This window comes from Anabrus simplex, chromosome 10 (assembly GCF_040414725.1).
Source record: "Anabrus simplex isolate iqAnaSimp1 chromosome 10, ASM4041472v1, whole genome shotgun sequence".
Classification (NCBI taxonomy): domain Eukaryota; kingdom Metazoa; phylum Arthropoda; class Insecta; order Orthoptera; family Tettigoniidae; genus Anabrus; species Anabrus simplex.
The window spans coordinates 31,772,939-31,789,699 of NC_090274.1; the positions used below are offsets into that span (position 1 = coordinate 31,772,939).

Below are 16,761 nucleotides of genomic sequence, written 5' to 3' on the forward strand. Positions count from 1 at the left end.
ATATTTTAAATGTGACAACATTATACTGTAATGTATTGAACAGGTGGATCATAATAAAACTTTGTTATTGTAAAAAAATTATTAAGATGAAAGCAGGCCTCCTCTGAAAAGAACACAAGCTGCGTGTCGAATAAATGATCATTCACAATATCTCACTCTTGTGGCTGGTTCAGCAGGTTGTAAACAGTGGGCCAGTGTAAACCTGTACGGTTTGATGTGTAAGAGCTTTGTAGCTCTGTGTGCAGAAGAATCCAAAACCCCTACTTGTTGTGCTAATTTTGTGAGTCATTTATTCGGTGACTGTTCAAGAATCTGTGCTCGTGAAGGTGGCACTTCACCAGGAAATTGCTGAACAAGTGCATCGCCTTGTCGTTGAGCCGACTTTTACTTAAAATAACTTTTACATATGAAAATACATTGTTGCAATGATGACTATCTCATGTTAACAGCTGAGATTCAGACTTGCTACTGTTGCTAGACCGAACACGTGCACACCCTCCTTACAGGGTCAAGAACTATGCGCGCACCTTCCGTACAGCTGCTTAGGTCTCAGAGAGCAAAAGCTCAGCTGGGTTTATAAGAGAGAATTTGCAATATACAGCCACCAGGTCCAATCAGTAAGTTACCTAATTATTTTCTCTAGAATATAAAGTATTTTTTTCTTTTTTACTCTCATTTGATATTCAGTACTACCGAGCGAGTTGGAACGACTGAATGGACATTGTCGGACAGTAGTGCAAGGATGCTAGGTGTTATCCAATACACTATAACCCTTTAGTGGAACTTATTATTTCAGTAATACACTCCACACTCACAGAACGCAGCAGCGACAGATAAAGTGTGAACTAGTGTGTACTCACAGACTTGTACTTGGAGACCCAACAATAGCACATAAAAGAACTCGTGCAGGACAAAGTTGTTCAGGCAATCAACACCATAAACTTTTATTATACTCTATTTTGTACAAAATTGTACCAGCAGACTTATAATTTTGAGTTGTTTCTATAATTAATAAATCAGATGTGTTGTACTCTATATAAATTCTTTCATTTGGATAAAACAATTTTGATGTAGGATTGCCTACTTTTATTTGTTTCAGATCAATGCCCTGAGTTCCATCCAGAGTGGATACAAGACGTTGTAAATACTATAGAAGACTTTTGAGTGAAGCACGTGTGCTTGAGTGAGATTACTTCAGAACTCTCCAGTAATTCTTCCAGTTTATTTATAGGGGTTTTACGAGTTGTCAGTTTTTTTAATTTCTTTCACTTCCAGATGTGTACAGTTTTCAAGTATACAACACTAATGAGATAGTTAATATATATATGATATGAATATACAAATAACGTGGGTAATTTATTTTAATCTCTAAAAAATCTAGTGAAGAGACCACGGTATTTACAGTTTTACTCGAGGAACGTGGGATACGTGGCCAAAGAGAATATTGACTTTTGTTACCCAATATTGTGTGCTTGTGAGAGGATCTTATTCCTGTGTAATGTATATTACTGGCGCTTTTACTTGCGAGATTGGTGTCGAGGTTCGGAAGTGGTTTAGCTGTAAACTTAGTGTAAAGTGTTGTTGTTGTTGTTGTTATCCTTATTATTGTAAGTTGTAGTTCGCGCTGCCAGACATGGGACCGGAGCGGCTGTGGTGGGCACCAACGATGTTAGAGCAGTTTTATTGTTCTCCTATTATTTCAAACAAACTACACTACAGTTCAGTGCACCTTCTGTCAGACTGTCATCCTCACTGAACATTGTGAACACGTGCGGTAAATGAGTTATCTGGCATGCAAGACGAATATCAGGCTGGGTCTGGTAACTTGTCGAAGTTCCTCACAGGAACAGGTGTAAGAAGAGAGTCCTGAACTTAGTTATATCAATTTTGTACATTTTTTTAAATGTATGTGTATGTAGATTTTACTTACTGGATGTGAAAATATGTACAGAAATCCCGGAATATTGTTGTAATTCAGTGGATTTTACACAGAACCAATGAAAATGGTCTTGAGGTCAAATTCTTTGAAACCACACAAGATGTGTAAAACAAAAGTCTTTCAAAAAGAAGACTATATTATAAGGGATGAGTAAATTTAAAAATTAGCAATAGAAACCAACCTTGCAATTTTCATCCAGATTCAAACTGGAGAAGTAATATAATGTCATTTTAGATTAAGTCTGCAGCCCAGATGCCTTGAAACGAACACATGATTTTTGAAATCACAGTTGTGTTGGCCAGGCTGAGGAGGTCAGGCGGTAGAGCGCTGGCATTCTGAGGCCAACCTGGCAGGTTTGATTGTGGCTTGCGGCAATAGATTTACTAGCACATAAAAGAACTCGTGCAGGACAAAATTCTGGCACTTTGCCATCTCCAGAAACCGAAAATGTAGTTAGTGGAGCATAAAAAACAATGAGGTTATCAAAAAAATAAGATTCCTGGAAGGAAACCATAATTTAATTTCACCGATTGCAAATATCTTTAGGCTTTTTCAATCGTGAAGTTACCAGCGTTTCGCCCCAGTGTAGCAGTGGGATTATCAGTTGGAATGCTACACCTTTCCAAGACGTTGGCGCTACTGCGCCGTTGTGACACCACTACAAGCCTCCTATGTAGGACAATGCAGTGACGGTGCAATAGGGGAAGCATGAGCCTCCACTTGTATAAATGCCTGCCTTTGGCCTGTATCAAAAAAGGTGTAGCAATCCAACTGATAAGTCCACTGCTACACTGAGGCGAAATGCTGGTAATTTCACGATTGAAAAAGCCTAAAGGCTTACGAGCTTAAATAAGATTAATATTAACAGTTGTGTTTCAATTCCCAGTCTTGCTTCATGGCCAAATGGAAGGCGTAGTGATCTTTGGATCAAAGGGCTCTGGGTTCAGTTCCCGTCTGGGCCAGGAATTTTTAAGCACATCCAGCTCGGGGACTGGGTGCTTGTGTTCATCTTAATACACATCACACTACCAGCCATCACAGTAACACACATCACACCACATAGGGTCAACATCAGGAAAGGCATCCAGCTGTAAAACATGGTTTGCCAACCAGGAAGATGTTGCTAAACCCACTTTTTTGATACGTAGGGTTCAGAAACATCAAGATCCGTTAGTCATTTGTACTGTCATTGAAACTGAGAACAAACAGACTGTGGTTGTAAAGCTACATTAATTTACTTACCCCAGTTGATTCTGGTTAAAAATTGCGAGTCGCCATCCTCATTTTAATTGTCCTGATTTCCTTTATCATTGGATGGCATTTTTCTTGCACTCTGCATAACAGGATGGGTACAGATCATGACAAATAGAAAGCTTTTTAACTGTCAACTTTCTTCAGCTTTTTGCTGGAGCCACCTGATTTGGATGTCCTTTCCGATACCACACACTTTTTCAGGTGAAATTTCCAACCCCAGATTGACCAGGAATCGAGTCTCTGCCATCAGAGTGGAAAGTCAGCCCCTGAGTCACTGCTAATCACGCCCTCCTCAAAAACTTTTTTTTTTTAATCTATTGAATAGCAAAAATAGTCTGTGAATGTGTATATCTTCCATGTGTCTCTTATATCAGTTGGATGGTAAGATTAACACCCTTCTTAACACACTCAAATTTTCAGCAGAAATGACGCATGGAAGGGCTATAGCGATTTCAGACAAATTGAGAAGATTACAATCAGAACGAATGAAAAAGTACTGGGCACATCACAAGACCCAAACGGTACAGCCTTCAAAGAGAAAGTGAACGCTGAATGACTCAAGTGGTCCAATGTGACTGATAAAGTTAATAATAACAATAATTGGATGGTTAATGTTTATTTTATGAGCTGTTATTTTTGAAAAAGTTGAGAAAATGGAGATTGTACTACACATTTTGTGGTTTCAAGCTTGCTCCATATACCGGAAAATCAGTGCAATATGTCTTTGAAATTTCTCTTTTTCCTGGTCATATACGTGCCTGCAGTGTGGGCTGTCCTGAGTGTCGCTTAGGATAGGCTCTTCTGATCCATGGAGAGTATCCTCTTTACTCCAATATCCTCCCTTTGATGTAGAGTACTCTCATGATCAGATTTGTTTGGCAGGAGTTTTACAACCGGCTGTCACCTGACGTTAGGCCAGAGTGAGCTTGCTAACCGAGACTGAGATGTTGCTGTTAACTCCACTGTTAAATTTATTTGCCACTTCATCTGCTGATACTGGCTTTCAGTAGACTTTCATTGGCTTCATCTTTGATCATTCCAAAGAAGCTCCATGAAACCACACGACCCTGGGCCGTGGACCCTCGGTATTTATAACCCTTAAGGCTCTGTCAGACAGGACGCGGACTCTGTGCACTGTGATATTATATCATCCTGGTCAAACAGAAGGCGGCCTACCACAGTGGACCAGACTAGTTCGCAGCGGACTGGCAGACAGTTCTAAATCTTCACAGAGTTTGCGCGACCAATACTGAACAATGTCTCCAGAAGATACGGAGGAATTAACTGATGTAGTGTGTGGTCATGAACACCTGTACGACATACAGCACGTTGATTATAAAGATCAAAAGTAGGTTCATGGTTCTAATGTCATCATCCCCTGGTCGCCTCTTTTAGTCACCTCTTACGACAGGCAGGGGATACCGTGGGTGTATTATTCGTCTGCATCCCCCACCCACAGTGGGTGCTGGACATTTGATTAAAACAACAAAATGATAACACCAGTTCAAGAAAGAAAAAATTGAGTCAGTACGCACTTGATACGCACTGCTTTCACACTGGTTCGCCCTGACTTGTCTGCATTCTATTTGACTAACCCAGTCCGCGACGGCCTGCGGTCATTTCGTCCCCGCGGACAGTCCGCTTCCTGTTTGACAAAGCCTTTAGGGAAAGGGGTGTCCCAGCATAATGAAGTCCTTGGGAACTGGGCCGTTGACACTGGATTGGTTTACCATTGCCTTCTCCTACGCAGTAGTCCTTGCTGTTTTTTTTTTTTTTTTCATTTATTTTCCCACCTAGTGGTTTGTTACACTAACACATCTAAGATTTGTGGTGGTCCAAGGATGGAAAGAGCTAGGATTGGGAAGGTAGAATGAGCTCAATACCTGCAGTCGCTTAAGTGTGGTCAGTATCCAGTATTCGGGAGATAGTGGGTTCGAACCCCACTGTTGGCAGCCCTGAAGATGGTTTTCCGTGGTTTCCCATTTTCACATCAGGCTGTACCTTACTTAAGGCCATGGCCGCATCCTTCCCACTAGTAGCCCTTTCCTGTCCCTTCGTCGCCAGAAGATCTTTCTGTGTTGGTGTGACGTAAAGCAACTTGTAAAAAATCGGAAGGTAGTGTCCGTGGCCCCAGCATTTACCTGGTGTGAAAATGAGAAACCACGGAAAATCATCTTCAGAGATGCAGAACGTGGGCTTCGAAACCACCATCTCCCGAATGCATGACCTTAGCTGCATGGCTAACTTGCTCGGACCTCCTGTTGTCACTCAAGTGAACATCAACCTCAGGCGTTCTCCTATAGGCCTCGTGCGAATAGATGGTGATGCGCTCTGGCGGTAAATGTAGAGTTCCTGATTGGGAGAGGAGTGCTTGTTTGCTCTATTGTTGCATGAGGTTTGCACTAAGCTTCTATCTTCTGTAATATGACATCCGAAACTGATTGTGGTTCTGCTGTTTCTAACAGTACCAACCATTATTGTTCCGGGAGTTAGATGTAATTTTACGTACAACAATTCTCCTCCTAGAATTAAGTCTTTTTCAAGTTTTTGAATGACAAACAAAATGTGGTCAGAAGGAAAGCATGGACTAAATCTTTGAAACGAATCACGAAAGATGAAAAACCAAGGACACCTATGAACAATTCCAGTGTTTACATCCGTCATTTTGTAAAATAATGCTTTGAAGAGATTTTGACAGTCCTGTGTATGTAGGCCTATGTAGATTACTTCTGACATCAAATTCAAACAGTAAATGGGAATTACTAGAAAAAAATCATTGCTGAGTGTTACAAAAGACGAAAATTAAGCCATGACATCGACAACACAGTCAAAAATTTCACAGCTAATATTGTCTGTCTGATCATTGACGCAAGTGCACGGGCTAGTAAGATAAACAATTTTAATATAATGTTTTGCTCATTAGAATTAATCTTCCAATGCAGTACCAGTTAACAATCAGACAATTACAGACAATTGATTGGCAAAAATATCATTAAAGTTTTGTATAACTTCTGTATCTCTTCACTTTTCGCATATCTCTGTTCTCGAGCACACATTGGTTTTTACCACTGCTGCAAGCACGTAGTTTTGGAAGCGTCACTCTCATTATTATAAATAAATAGAAGGCAGCAATGAGCTTGTACCTTTCTGACAAGGCTGCCTTATATAGGCAGTTCCCAGATACCAGACATCTATCTGAGTCAGCCTGAAAAATATTTGTGTGCAGAAAATGTGTTAATGTCTTTGAAGAGTTCTGTGTTTTGAAATTAGATAGTGTTTGTATTTCTGCTTTTAATCTTACAACGTAGTTGCAGTGAATTATTAAATGGAAGTATGTAATAAAAACTGATTTTAAATCTTCACTACACACGGTGATGTATTCATATTTGTATCCCCTCAACACAACCTGGATATTTCTACCGATCTTTCTTCTATGTGAAAAATATCGGGATTGCCATTCAACTGCTCTTCTTTCGTTACTGTAGAATCCTCAAAATAAGCCAGGTTCCATTTCACAATCTCACTGAAATACTGCCCAGAATAATGATTGTCTACTATGTGCGTTGGCTACTCTCCCATCTAGGTTTGCCATTGCTTGCTGCTAAGGGCGCCACGAGTACCAAACAGCTTCATTCACACGTGGCCTATACTGCTGCTGCCACGATTAGGAGCCTTACATGGAGACAGACGCTGCATTATAGATTTAAGTGGCATTTCCTCCATCTAGAGCCCCGCATCCACCTAAAGGTACTCATCTGCCTGAATCTGTTGGTCCCTTTAGGGAGCAGAATTATTCACTTGGCGTTGAGACACTAGCTGTATCATCACTGTAGTGAGATAACCTGGTCAGACAGACTATAATTTTGACCATACACTTCAAATTTGAACTTACTACTTAGGTTTTACTTGGTATCAGATTGACAAAAACTTAACTGAACATACTTTCGAATTTTGTATATCTGTTTGATACAACATCACAGGGAAGCAGCTGAAGAGAATTTCTCAAAACTCTGTACCGGTATGTTCAGGGATAGCTGGGATTTGATTATTATACAGTGACGCAGCAATATTTAGGGAGCCAAAATGGGAAATGCCAAATTTCTCCAGTAATATTAGCTGTATCAAGAAACTGTACATAATAAAAGTTGTGGGAGCAAGTTAGATGTGTGGTTAGGGGTACGCAGCTGTGAGCTTGCATTCAGGAGATAGTGGGTTTAAACCCCACTGATAGCAGCTCTGATGACGGTATTCCATGGTTTCCCATTTCCACACAAGGCAAATGCTGGGGCTGTCCCTTAACTAAGATCACAGCCACTTCCTTCCCACTCCCAACCCTTTCCTATTGCCTTCGGTGGCAAGTCCTCATGTTTCCAGTGTGCCATGTCTTATGGCATGGGCTAGACCTATCTCAGTCTCATCCTTCTCTAGACTGAGGTACGAGTGATTCCTTATGCAGCCAGTGTGGTGTCTACATGAAGGCTATAAGGTTCGGTTGATGTGGGCTTATCTGTGGGTTTGACAGGCTGAGATGTAATAGCAACATCTGACTCGGTGAGGAATGTAAGGGAAAACTATATCTCACTCATTTCACTTGTATGCCTCTTCAGTGATGCCTAGGACATCCATGACAGCAGATGACGAAGCTGTTGGAGATCTAACCAGCCTTCAGACTGATTACTCGACATACATATCTTTCATATGAGGAATAATGAGGGAGTTGCTCACAATATCTATCTATCTATCAATCAATCAATGAATCAGTCAATCAATCAATCAATCAATGTCCGACTCGTTGGCTGAACGGTCAGCGTACTGGCCTTCAGTTCAGAGGGTCCCGGGTTCGATTCCCGGCCGGGTCGGGGATTTTAACCTTAATTGGTTAATTCCAATGGCACGGGGTCTGGGTGTATGTGTTGTCTTCATCATCATTTTATTCTCATCACGACGCGCAGGTCGCCTACGGGAGTCAAATAGAAAGACCTGCACCTGGCGAGTCGAACCCGTCCTGGGATATCCCGGCACTAAAAGCCATACGACATTTCATTCAGTCAGTCAGTCATCAATGATCTGCATTTAGGGCAGTCGCCCAGGTGGCAGATTCCCTATCACGTGTATACCTCATATTTACATTCATTTATAATTGTTTACCTAGCATTTTCTTAGATATTTTCAACGAACTTGGAAATTGATCGAACATTTGCCCTGATAATTTATTCCAATCCCTTACTCCTTGTCTTATAAATGTTTATTTGTCCCAATCTGTCCTCTTGAATTCAAACTTTATCTTCATATTATGATCTTTCCTACTTTTAAAAGCTCCACTCAAGCTTATACTTCTACTTTTGTCATTCCACGCCAACTCACCACTGACAGCTCAAAACATACTACATATAAATTGCATACAATTTTTGTTTTCCACCTATTCAATACATAATTATTTTTTGTCGCTAGAAATTCATTCTACTACAATACTACGACCGAAACATGTCCCTGTATTGAATAGGTGGGGGGGGGGGAATTGTATGCAATTTATATCAAGTTTCAATATGGGTCTAAACATGAGAATAGTAACATGCAACATACTACATAGTCGAGCATCTCATCTCCTTACTCCCAAGTCTTCCCAGCTCATATGCTGCTTTAAGTATTGGTCTCATTGGTGACATTTTAAATTTAGAATCAGAAAAGAAATACTTGACTGAAATCCATCTTATCCTTTTAAAAAGCTTTCTATGTGGTGGTTATGAGTTGTGCTTATTGAGACTCTTTATCAGTTTGCTACGAACAATCAAAATACAAAGTTCAAAGAATTTGACCAAAAGGGCTCTTTTTTTCTTTCTTTTTTTTTTTTGCCTTTGTTGTATTTTTTTGGGTTTTGTTTACATGTTTCTGTTATATGGCCAATAAATTGTAATCTCTTGAAGACAGAAATTAGTATATATAGATAAATGCTTGTCAGTTTTCATCTTTGTAATGTCTGCGTCCATAGCATAATTGTTAACACTATTATATAATGTCCTCATGGTTCGGGTTTGATTCTTGTTACTGCCCAGAGATTTAAGAATGGCAGGAGGGCTGGTATGTGGTTAAAATAATACATGCAGTTCACATCCGTTGGGGGTGTGCCCGAGAAGAGTTGCACCACCTCGGGATGAGTCTTTATAGTCTCCCTCTGTTTTAGCTCTTCTTTTCCAAAATTATCCAATGTTTAACCCTCTTGCAATCAGCGCGCCGATCTATTGGCTGTGTCCTATTTGTGTGGCTGTTAAATGGTAACAGACGATCGTGACAGTAACTAAAAAAGTGTTGCATTTGCATTTTACTCAACAGATATATCCACCACCCCTACGAAATATTTTTATTTTCGACAAGTGAAATCTGTTGACCGCGAGTGCTTATGTTGTGGTTGTTCGAAGTTACTGCATGCATCTGTTTTTTGGTTGGCTTATGCATACAACAATTTGATCTTGCTATCAGTTTAGTTTAGAGTTTATTTCGGTTCTTTGGTATATTGTGTGTTCGCTGTACTTCCGGAACTATTATTTTACATCTTCTCATTACACCGTTGTTGTACTTGCTTGCATCATCTTTTTCTCGTAATGGCTGGGCCATGTTCAAGGCCGAATGATTCCAATATCCTTGAATTTCCAGATTAATTAGGCAGTAATAGGGAATTTTTCATCGAAAGTGATTTCCATTATGTGGGAAAGGACAATTTTACTCCTGCTGTTCACCGTGCATTGGATCGTGGAAAACCTAACATCGATTAAAGTTACATGTACAGTGAAAAACTTTGTATCATACTTCATGAGTGAATTGCAGCACGCACATTATATTGATATCTAATTATTCAAAATTAAATGGTCTTTCAGGTTTAAGAGTAAAGAAGAAAGACGTAATAATGTCTGATCTTTCTGACATTGAAAACCATTTCAAAAATTATTTCAAAATTTAATAATTTTTTCGACTTTACCAATAATAATACGTCCAAGGTACAGTATATTCATTCCTGAAATGCTCGTAGTTTTCTATATCATTGTGATTTATTTTACTTTAATATGTGTTAAACTGTTTACATGTTTATTTTTTTTGTAATTTGGTTACAAAATCACAAAAATTAGTTCGAGCTGCTTCAAGAAAACCCCTGCATATTAGGCTGAGTGCAAGAGGGTTAAAGAAAAAATACAGAAGCGTAATTGGGAAATTAAAATCTTGCTGTTGGTGAAGTTTCTCAACATTTGAAGTTTTATACTATTTAATCGGCAGCTGTGGCCACTACTACTCTTTTCCAAGAATATATTTATCTCCTGCAATTCTTCTTAAAGTCTGTTGGTTCTGTGGAGATGTTGCTGATGACTGATCAAGCCAGTCTTCGCATGAAAATGTGACCACACAAGTCACATCTAAAGGTGGATGGAGGACGCAGTTGGATCTGACATAGTTTCCGCTTTTCCTGGGTTTCAATATGAAATTGAAATTGAAACTATTTAAAATATTTGAATTAGTCATTTCTTTAGGGCCTTTTCTTCTTCTTTTCCCTAGCCATATATGTACCCGCATCGTGGGCGCTGCCCAAATATCATTCAGGTCCACTCTTCTGATTCGTGGAGAGTATTTCCTCCACTTCTGTATCTGGGCAACACCCCTTTAAGGTGGTTTCAGCAGTGGCAAGAAGTTTGTTACTTGATGTGCCCATACCAGCAGACTACTTTCTTCTCCAGTTTCCCACCCATAGCGGTTATTCCAAAAATTCCTTTCTTTTACATTTCATAATGCCTTTGTTGTCATGAACTATTGTTGTCAGTGGCACATTGTCTTCTGTTATGGGCTGTCTGTCTCATTCTCTTCCTGGGCTTTGACGATATGAAAGTGGCTTGAGGTGTGAGTGATGCTAGTAATACCATTCCCTACGCAGCCGCTCCTTGTCACTAGTGGTGTGAAAGTGACGCTCGTAGGGTCTGTTGTTGGTTGGCAGCCCTGATGATGGTTTTCTGTGGTTTCCCATTTACTCACCAGGCAAATGCTGGGGATGTACCTTAATTAAGGCCATGGCCGCTTCCTTTCCTACTCATAGGCCTGTCCTATTCCATTGTTGCCATAAGACCTATCTGTGTCGCTGCGACGTAAAGCAAATTCGGAGAAATGTAACAGGAAACTACCTCTCTGCTCATTTTCCCAGTATGCCCCCTCAGATGCTTGGACTGTCTCTCTCTCTACAGCTGTTCGGTATCCAATCAACCTTTGGGCCCGAATACTCGTCGTTGTTGTTGTTATTATTATTATTATTATTATTATTATTATTATTATTATTATTAATAATAATACTTTTCCTAGGTCAGGGTTTGGCAAGTTTGCAGTATATTTACATCAAAAAATGATATTTTGAACAGTAGAAACAGTCTTAATACTACTTTCTATAAAAACTAAGAGAATAAGTCGTATTAAGTCCTTGATAGACCTAATCCTAATCTAATTGTAAACAAAGTCCGCCTCCATGGCTAAATGGTTAGTGTGCTGGCCTTTGGCCACAGGGGTCCCGGGTTCGATTCCTGGCAGGGTTGGGAATTTTAACCATAATTTGTTAATTCCGCTGGCACTGGGGCTGGGTGTATGTGTTGTCTTCATCATCATTTCATCCTCATCATGTCGCGCGGGTCGCCTACGGGCGTCAAATCAAAAGACCTGCATCATGTGAGCCAAACTTGTCCTGGGGCACTCTCGGCACTAAAAGCCATACGCCATTCCATTTCATTGTAAACAAAATTACAAATATTAGAAGATGAAGTAGGAGGTACATCACTGTATTCAGTTGTTAATAATACTGATGTCTTAAGGATGATGGTATAAAATAAATGTGAATTTTATGGGGATAGTCATATGAAATATACGTTGTGTATAAATAACATTAAACTGATTGAATTCAAAATTTAAAGCTGAAAATTTACGCATTCAGTGATATAAGTGGTCACGAAAATGGGTGCTTTATGGTTACTAAATAAATAATGAGAGAAGCAGAAAACAAGGTCTCCATTAAGTATGATAGCAAAGCAAAGCAAAGCAAAGCAAAGCAAAGCAAAGTCATCTCTGTACAGGCCATGAAGGTACTTGGACGGGTGGAAGGTAAATGCTTCCCCTATCGGTGACCTCGGCACTTGATGGGGTAGAGTGGTTAGCTCTACACACAGCCGCCTTTGCCCACAGGAATTAACCTGGTACTCATTTTTGGTGTAGGCTGAGTGAACGTCAGGGCCATGTGCACCTCCGGAAATTGAAGTCTCGTTTCTTAAATTTTACGACTTCCTGACTGGGATTCAAACCTCCGTCCTTCCGGGCGAACCAAGCACGCCTTTACAGCCTCGGCCAGGCAGCCCCTCATTAAGTATGATACATACTCCAAATTCTTAGGAGAGAAAAATAGAGGGGGGGAAATAATAGCACCATCATAATTTAAATATTGTTTTCAAATTATGACCAAAGCAATTCATTATATGTTTACATTTTCAACACTACCATATTTTAACATGGACCCTGATCGTGAACTAGGTCTTTTTCTTGAATTTTATTATGTTATTACATAACAGTGAGGCATAGTACAAACCTGTTTTTTGTATCATATGAAGGTGTCAGCCATCCAGAATGAAGATCCTAATCAGGAAGTACATATGTAAAGTATTTTAATTATACTAGTCTTATGAAAATCATAAAAAAAGTTTGAGAGAAAATGTTACATTCAGATTTACCAATAAGCCTGCTAAAACACAAAAAACGAATCTTTAATCTGGCTACTTAAGCCACAAATAAACGTAAGTACATTTGAAACACAAAATTTACTTATTTAGGAATAATTTGTTTTGGTATAGTAGCCCTGTAAACATTGGCCTGTGCACAGTCCAACTTGGCACTCCTTACAACACCATCTACAGTACTTTCTTTTCGCGGTACAGGGGGGGAATAATCATCTCCCGATGAAATATCTAAGGTATCATTGAGCCGGCACGAGTACATGTTTGTACAGTAACACAGCTGACAGCGCAGCGTATTTGGCACGCTCAGAACTCCACACATCGAGTGCTTCGGTAGAGGTCACGGAAAGGAGAAACTACCCTTTTTATCGTTTAGGTTTGAACTTCCCAATAACTGCTGCATCCTAGTGGACACTAGATAAAATACTACCTCCAACCAAAGGACAGGAACCGGATGGGATGCGTGCAGTTGCCTATAAACACGCGCGAAAATCACACCCGTATGGTATACGGGCACCGTCCAGATCCAAGAAAGCAGTCCACCCATACGGGCATAGTGTTAAGAGTGTTAAAGAACATTTTCTTTTCTGGAAACAAAACAACAAATGAAAGGTTCTTAAAGAAATTATAAATACTGTTTCAGTAAGAATTAAGGATTTTTCATTAAATTTTCTTTGTATCTTTAGCCCTGTCTTCTCCAGACTTGTGTGTTTCAAAGGTAAGTGGCAAACAGATAGCTAGAAATATAAAATGGAAGTCGAACATGTAAACATAAGAATGTATATAAGAGGACAAGATTAGAATGTACATTTCACTGAGATTCTTTTCAAAGTTATTTCTTCCTTTCTCAGTAACTGTTATTAAATACAGTGAAACCTCGTTAGTGCATTCCCTATTAACACGTTATAAATTCTAAGTCCATATTCTCATCGTATTAAATCTATATAAAAATACCTCACTTATCGCATAAGTTATGAGCTTATGAATTTCATTATGGTCCGTATTGACAATATTGATCACTATCACAGGGTAGAGACTCGCTTATTGCATCACGACTTTTCCCTATTATGGCATAGTACAATCACATTTTTCCTAGCCTTGAAAATGCTATTTGACATCCCTTGTGAAAGGAACGTGATTTCCAACTTGGGTAAGAAAGAGCCGTTGCTACAGTTGTGTGATAACATGAAAAGGCCTTGAATTCCTGAACTTCATAGGATAAGTTGCACCTTCGGGGAGCAAGCCGTTAGCCTCAGGAATGTTCAGTTGTGCTTGCCGGTTAGCAGCGAGATTGCTGCGAGTCTGTTTGTGCTTGTATTTTGCATTCCATTCAGAAATTAGAAATTGATTTTATGTTGAGTGGTACAGTGAAGGGTAGCGTAAATGTGTCACCTGATAGCGTACATCTGGATTACGAACTTAATTGTGTGAAGTTGACTAGCCTGGTGCATATTTGTCTTGTGACAGCCTAATTGTGGATTCAGAAAAAGTCGTGAAATTCCTTACTAATGAGAGCAAAATTAAAATCTATCAGAAAGTGGACTGGCACCCGTATCTTTAAGCGTGCAGAGGTTGAAACTTGCACCTTCGAGTTTCGACTCGATCATTCAAGTTGGTCGAATCAAAGTTTTGTTGGTTTCAAAATGAAGGCCATAGTTGCAGTCGAACATGGTCGAATGTAACCTCCAATTCATTGTCTAAGAGTGTGACCAGAAAATAATGTTTAGAAAGAGTGTGATGTGCAATAATGCTTTGACATTTTTATTGGATTTTTGTTCTTGTGTTTTTTTACACCTTTATTTTCCTCTCATCTTTAGAAATGGTAGATATAGTTTTCATTGTGCCCGCAGATACAAGATGTAAAATGCCATCATGTCGTAAAAATCGTATCTAGTGTTTCCATATCCCTGTTGGGTAGTTTTTAATTCATGTGTTGAGTAATATGTTTTCTCGCTTAACACTTTCTTTTTCCATGTCCCCCTGCAGAAATGTGTTAATGAGGTATTACTGTATTTCAAAAGGAAAGAGTGAACCATGGATTATAAAACACCAATCCATGCTTCACTCTTTTCTTTTAATTTGATTTGAAGAGAGCTCTGTTTTGAGAAGTTTCTACTCGTACAGTGTCAATCTACTACAATAGTTCAAATAAAATATCCCCTCAGAGCCTGTTACTGAAATCTCACTAATTAAAACTCTACTGCCAACTTGACTATGATGAAATGAGTCTTCCAGTTGCAAAACCCATTATGTGCAGACAAACAATTTTTTCAGGAAGTGCAAAAAACTGTCATTTGTTATGAAACAAAGATAGGAGGTTGAAATTTTGTAATTAAACAGCAAACGTTCATCTTTGTCATACTGCAAAACATCCACAAAATTTAACTGATAGAACCCATGGTATTTTGCAAAGAACATTTGTACGTAACGAGTTTTGCAGCAGTTTTGTGGAGATAAAAGACGTGTATGGAATGGAGTGCGCAGATTTATGGTGAAAGTGTTTTAGTAGCTACGTTTGAAAGTATTACACTATGAAAATAGCATGAATGAAAAGAATTTAGATTAGGATATAATGTTTTGATATCTAATCCCCACTCTTTGATTTAATGATTACATCAAGAAATCATCACTCATTAAAAACGTTTTGTAAGTTCTTTAACATTTTGTACAGTTATATTAACAATCCGTTATTGTTCTCAACAAAATCTCCCACATCAGTGTCATAGTCTGGCATTTCACTGTTTAAATTTTGCCGCTGGTCAAACAGTGCCTTGTAGAACGTGCGGTCATCGTTCCTTATCCACTCTTTCCCATAATATTTGGTCAGCATTGTGTGCAGATCGTTGAGCTTTTCTTTCTTAAGAGGAACCCCTTCCTCCACTGGTACTGGCACAATAGCAGAAAAGGGTTTCCCATGCTCCAATATGCTTTTTGCTTCCACCACAATTGCTGTTATAGTTTACTTCACTCCTTATCACACCATTGCCTGATTTTGTTCGTGTATGTATGATCCTCTTACAGGGTTCTGTGACATAACGAGCTTTGCTGCATAACACACGCTGGACATGACGACTTTTGCAGCATTTCCATTATTTGTCACCTTCAAACGTATGGATTAAATAGCCATTGATCACGTATTATGTTAGTGGATTGTGTATTTTGATGAGCTGCATACAATGGCAGTTGAGAAAAAAAATGGACATAACGTGTTTTGCAACTGGGCGGCTCAGATGTGTTCTGGGGAGAATATTGTAATCCTTTGTAAAGTGTATATACTTCTTTGTAAAAACGATGCCATGGAAATCACTCTAGTGAATGGTATTATAAGAACAACTGTGACATGAATAAAAGCTGGTGATATTTATAAATCTAATTTTCATTTGTACAATATACGGAGGTAGTTCAATATGTAATGCAACACACTTTTTTTCTAAAAGCAGGTTATTTTTATTGAGGACTCAAATACACATTGTTATTTCCCAATCCTTTTGCTACAATACTCTACTTTTCAACATAATCTCCCTTCAATGCTACAGCCTTATGTCACCGTAATGTGAGGGCCTGTATGCCTGCGTGGTACCACTCGACTGGTTGATGTCATAGCCAGCGTCGTGCTGCATCCTCGTAGTGCATCCTTCATTGGGCCAAACAGATGGAAGTCAGAAGGCGCGAGATCCGGGCTGTAGAGGGGATGATGAAGAACAGTCCACTGAAGTTTTGTGAGCTCCTGTCGGGAACAGAACAGATATAAGGCTTTTCAGGCATTTGCTCTATTAACCAGCGTTTCGTCTTAGGTCTGACACTAGACTCATCAGAGTGGGATGT

At 39.3% G+C, this 16,761-nt stretch overlaps 1 protein-coding gene across 1 annotated transcript in view; it reads left to right on the forward strand.

Annotated features, from left to right (window-relative positions):
* LOC136881905 (mannosyl-oligosaccharide 1,2-alpha-mannosidase IA) overlaps positions 1-16,304 on the forward strand; it is a 296,395-nt gene extending 280,091 nt beyond the window's left edge. The window contains exon 9 of the mRNA XM_067154348.2: positions 1,100-16,304. The gene's annotated coding sequence lies outside the window, so the exon portion shown is untranslated. The remainder of the gene's footprint in view (positions 1-1,099) is intronic.
* Positions 16,305-16,761: the final 457 nt, after the last annotated feature.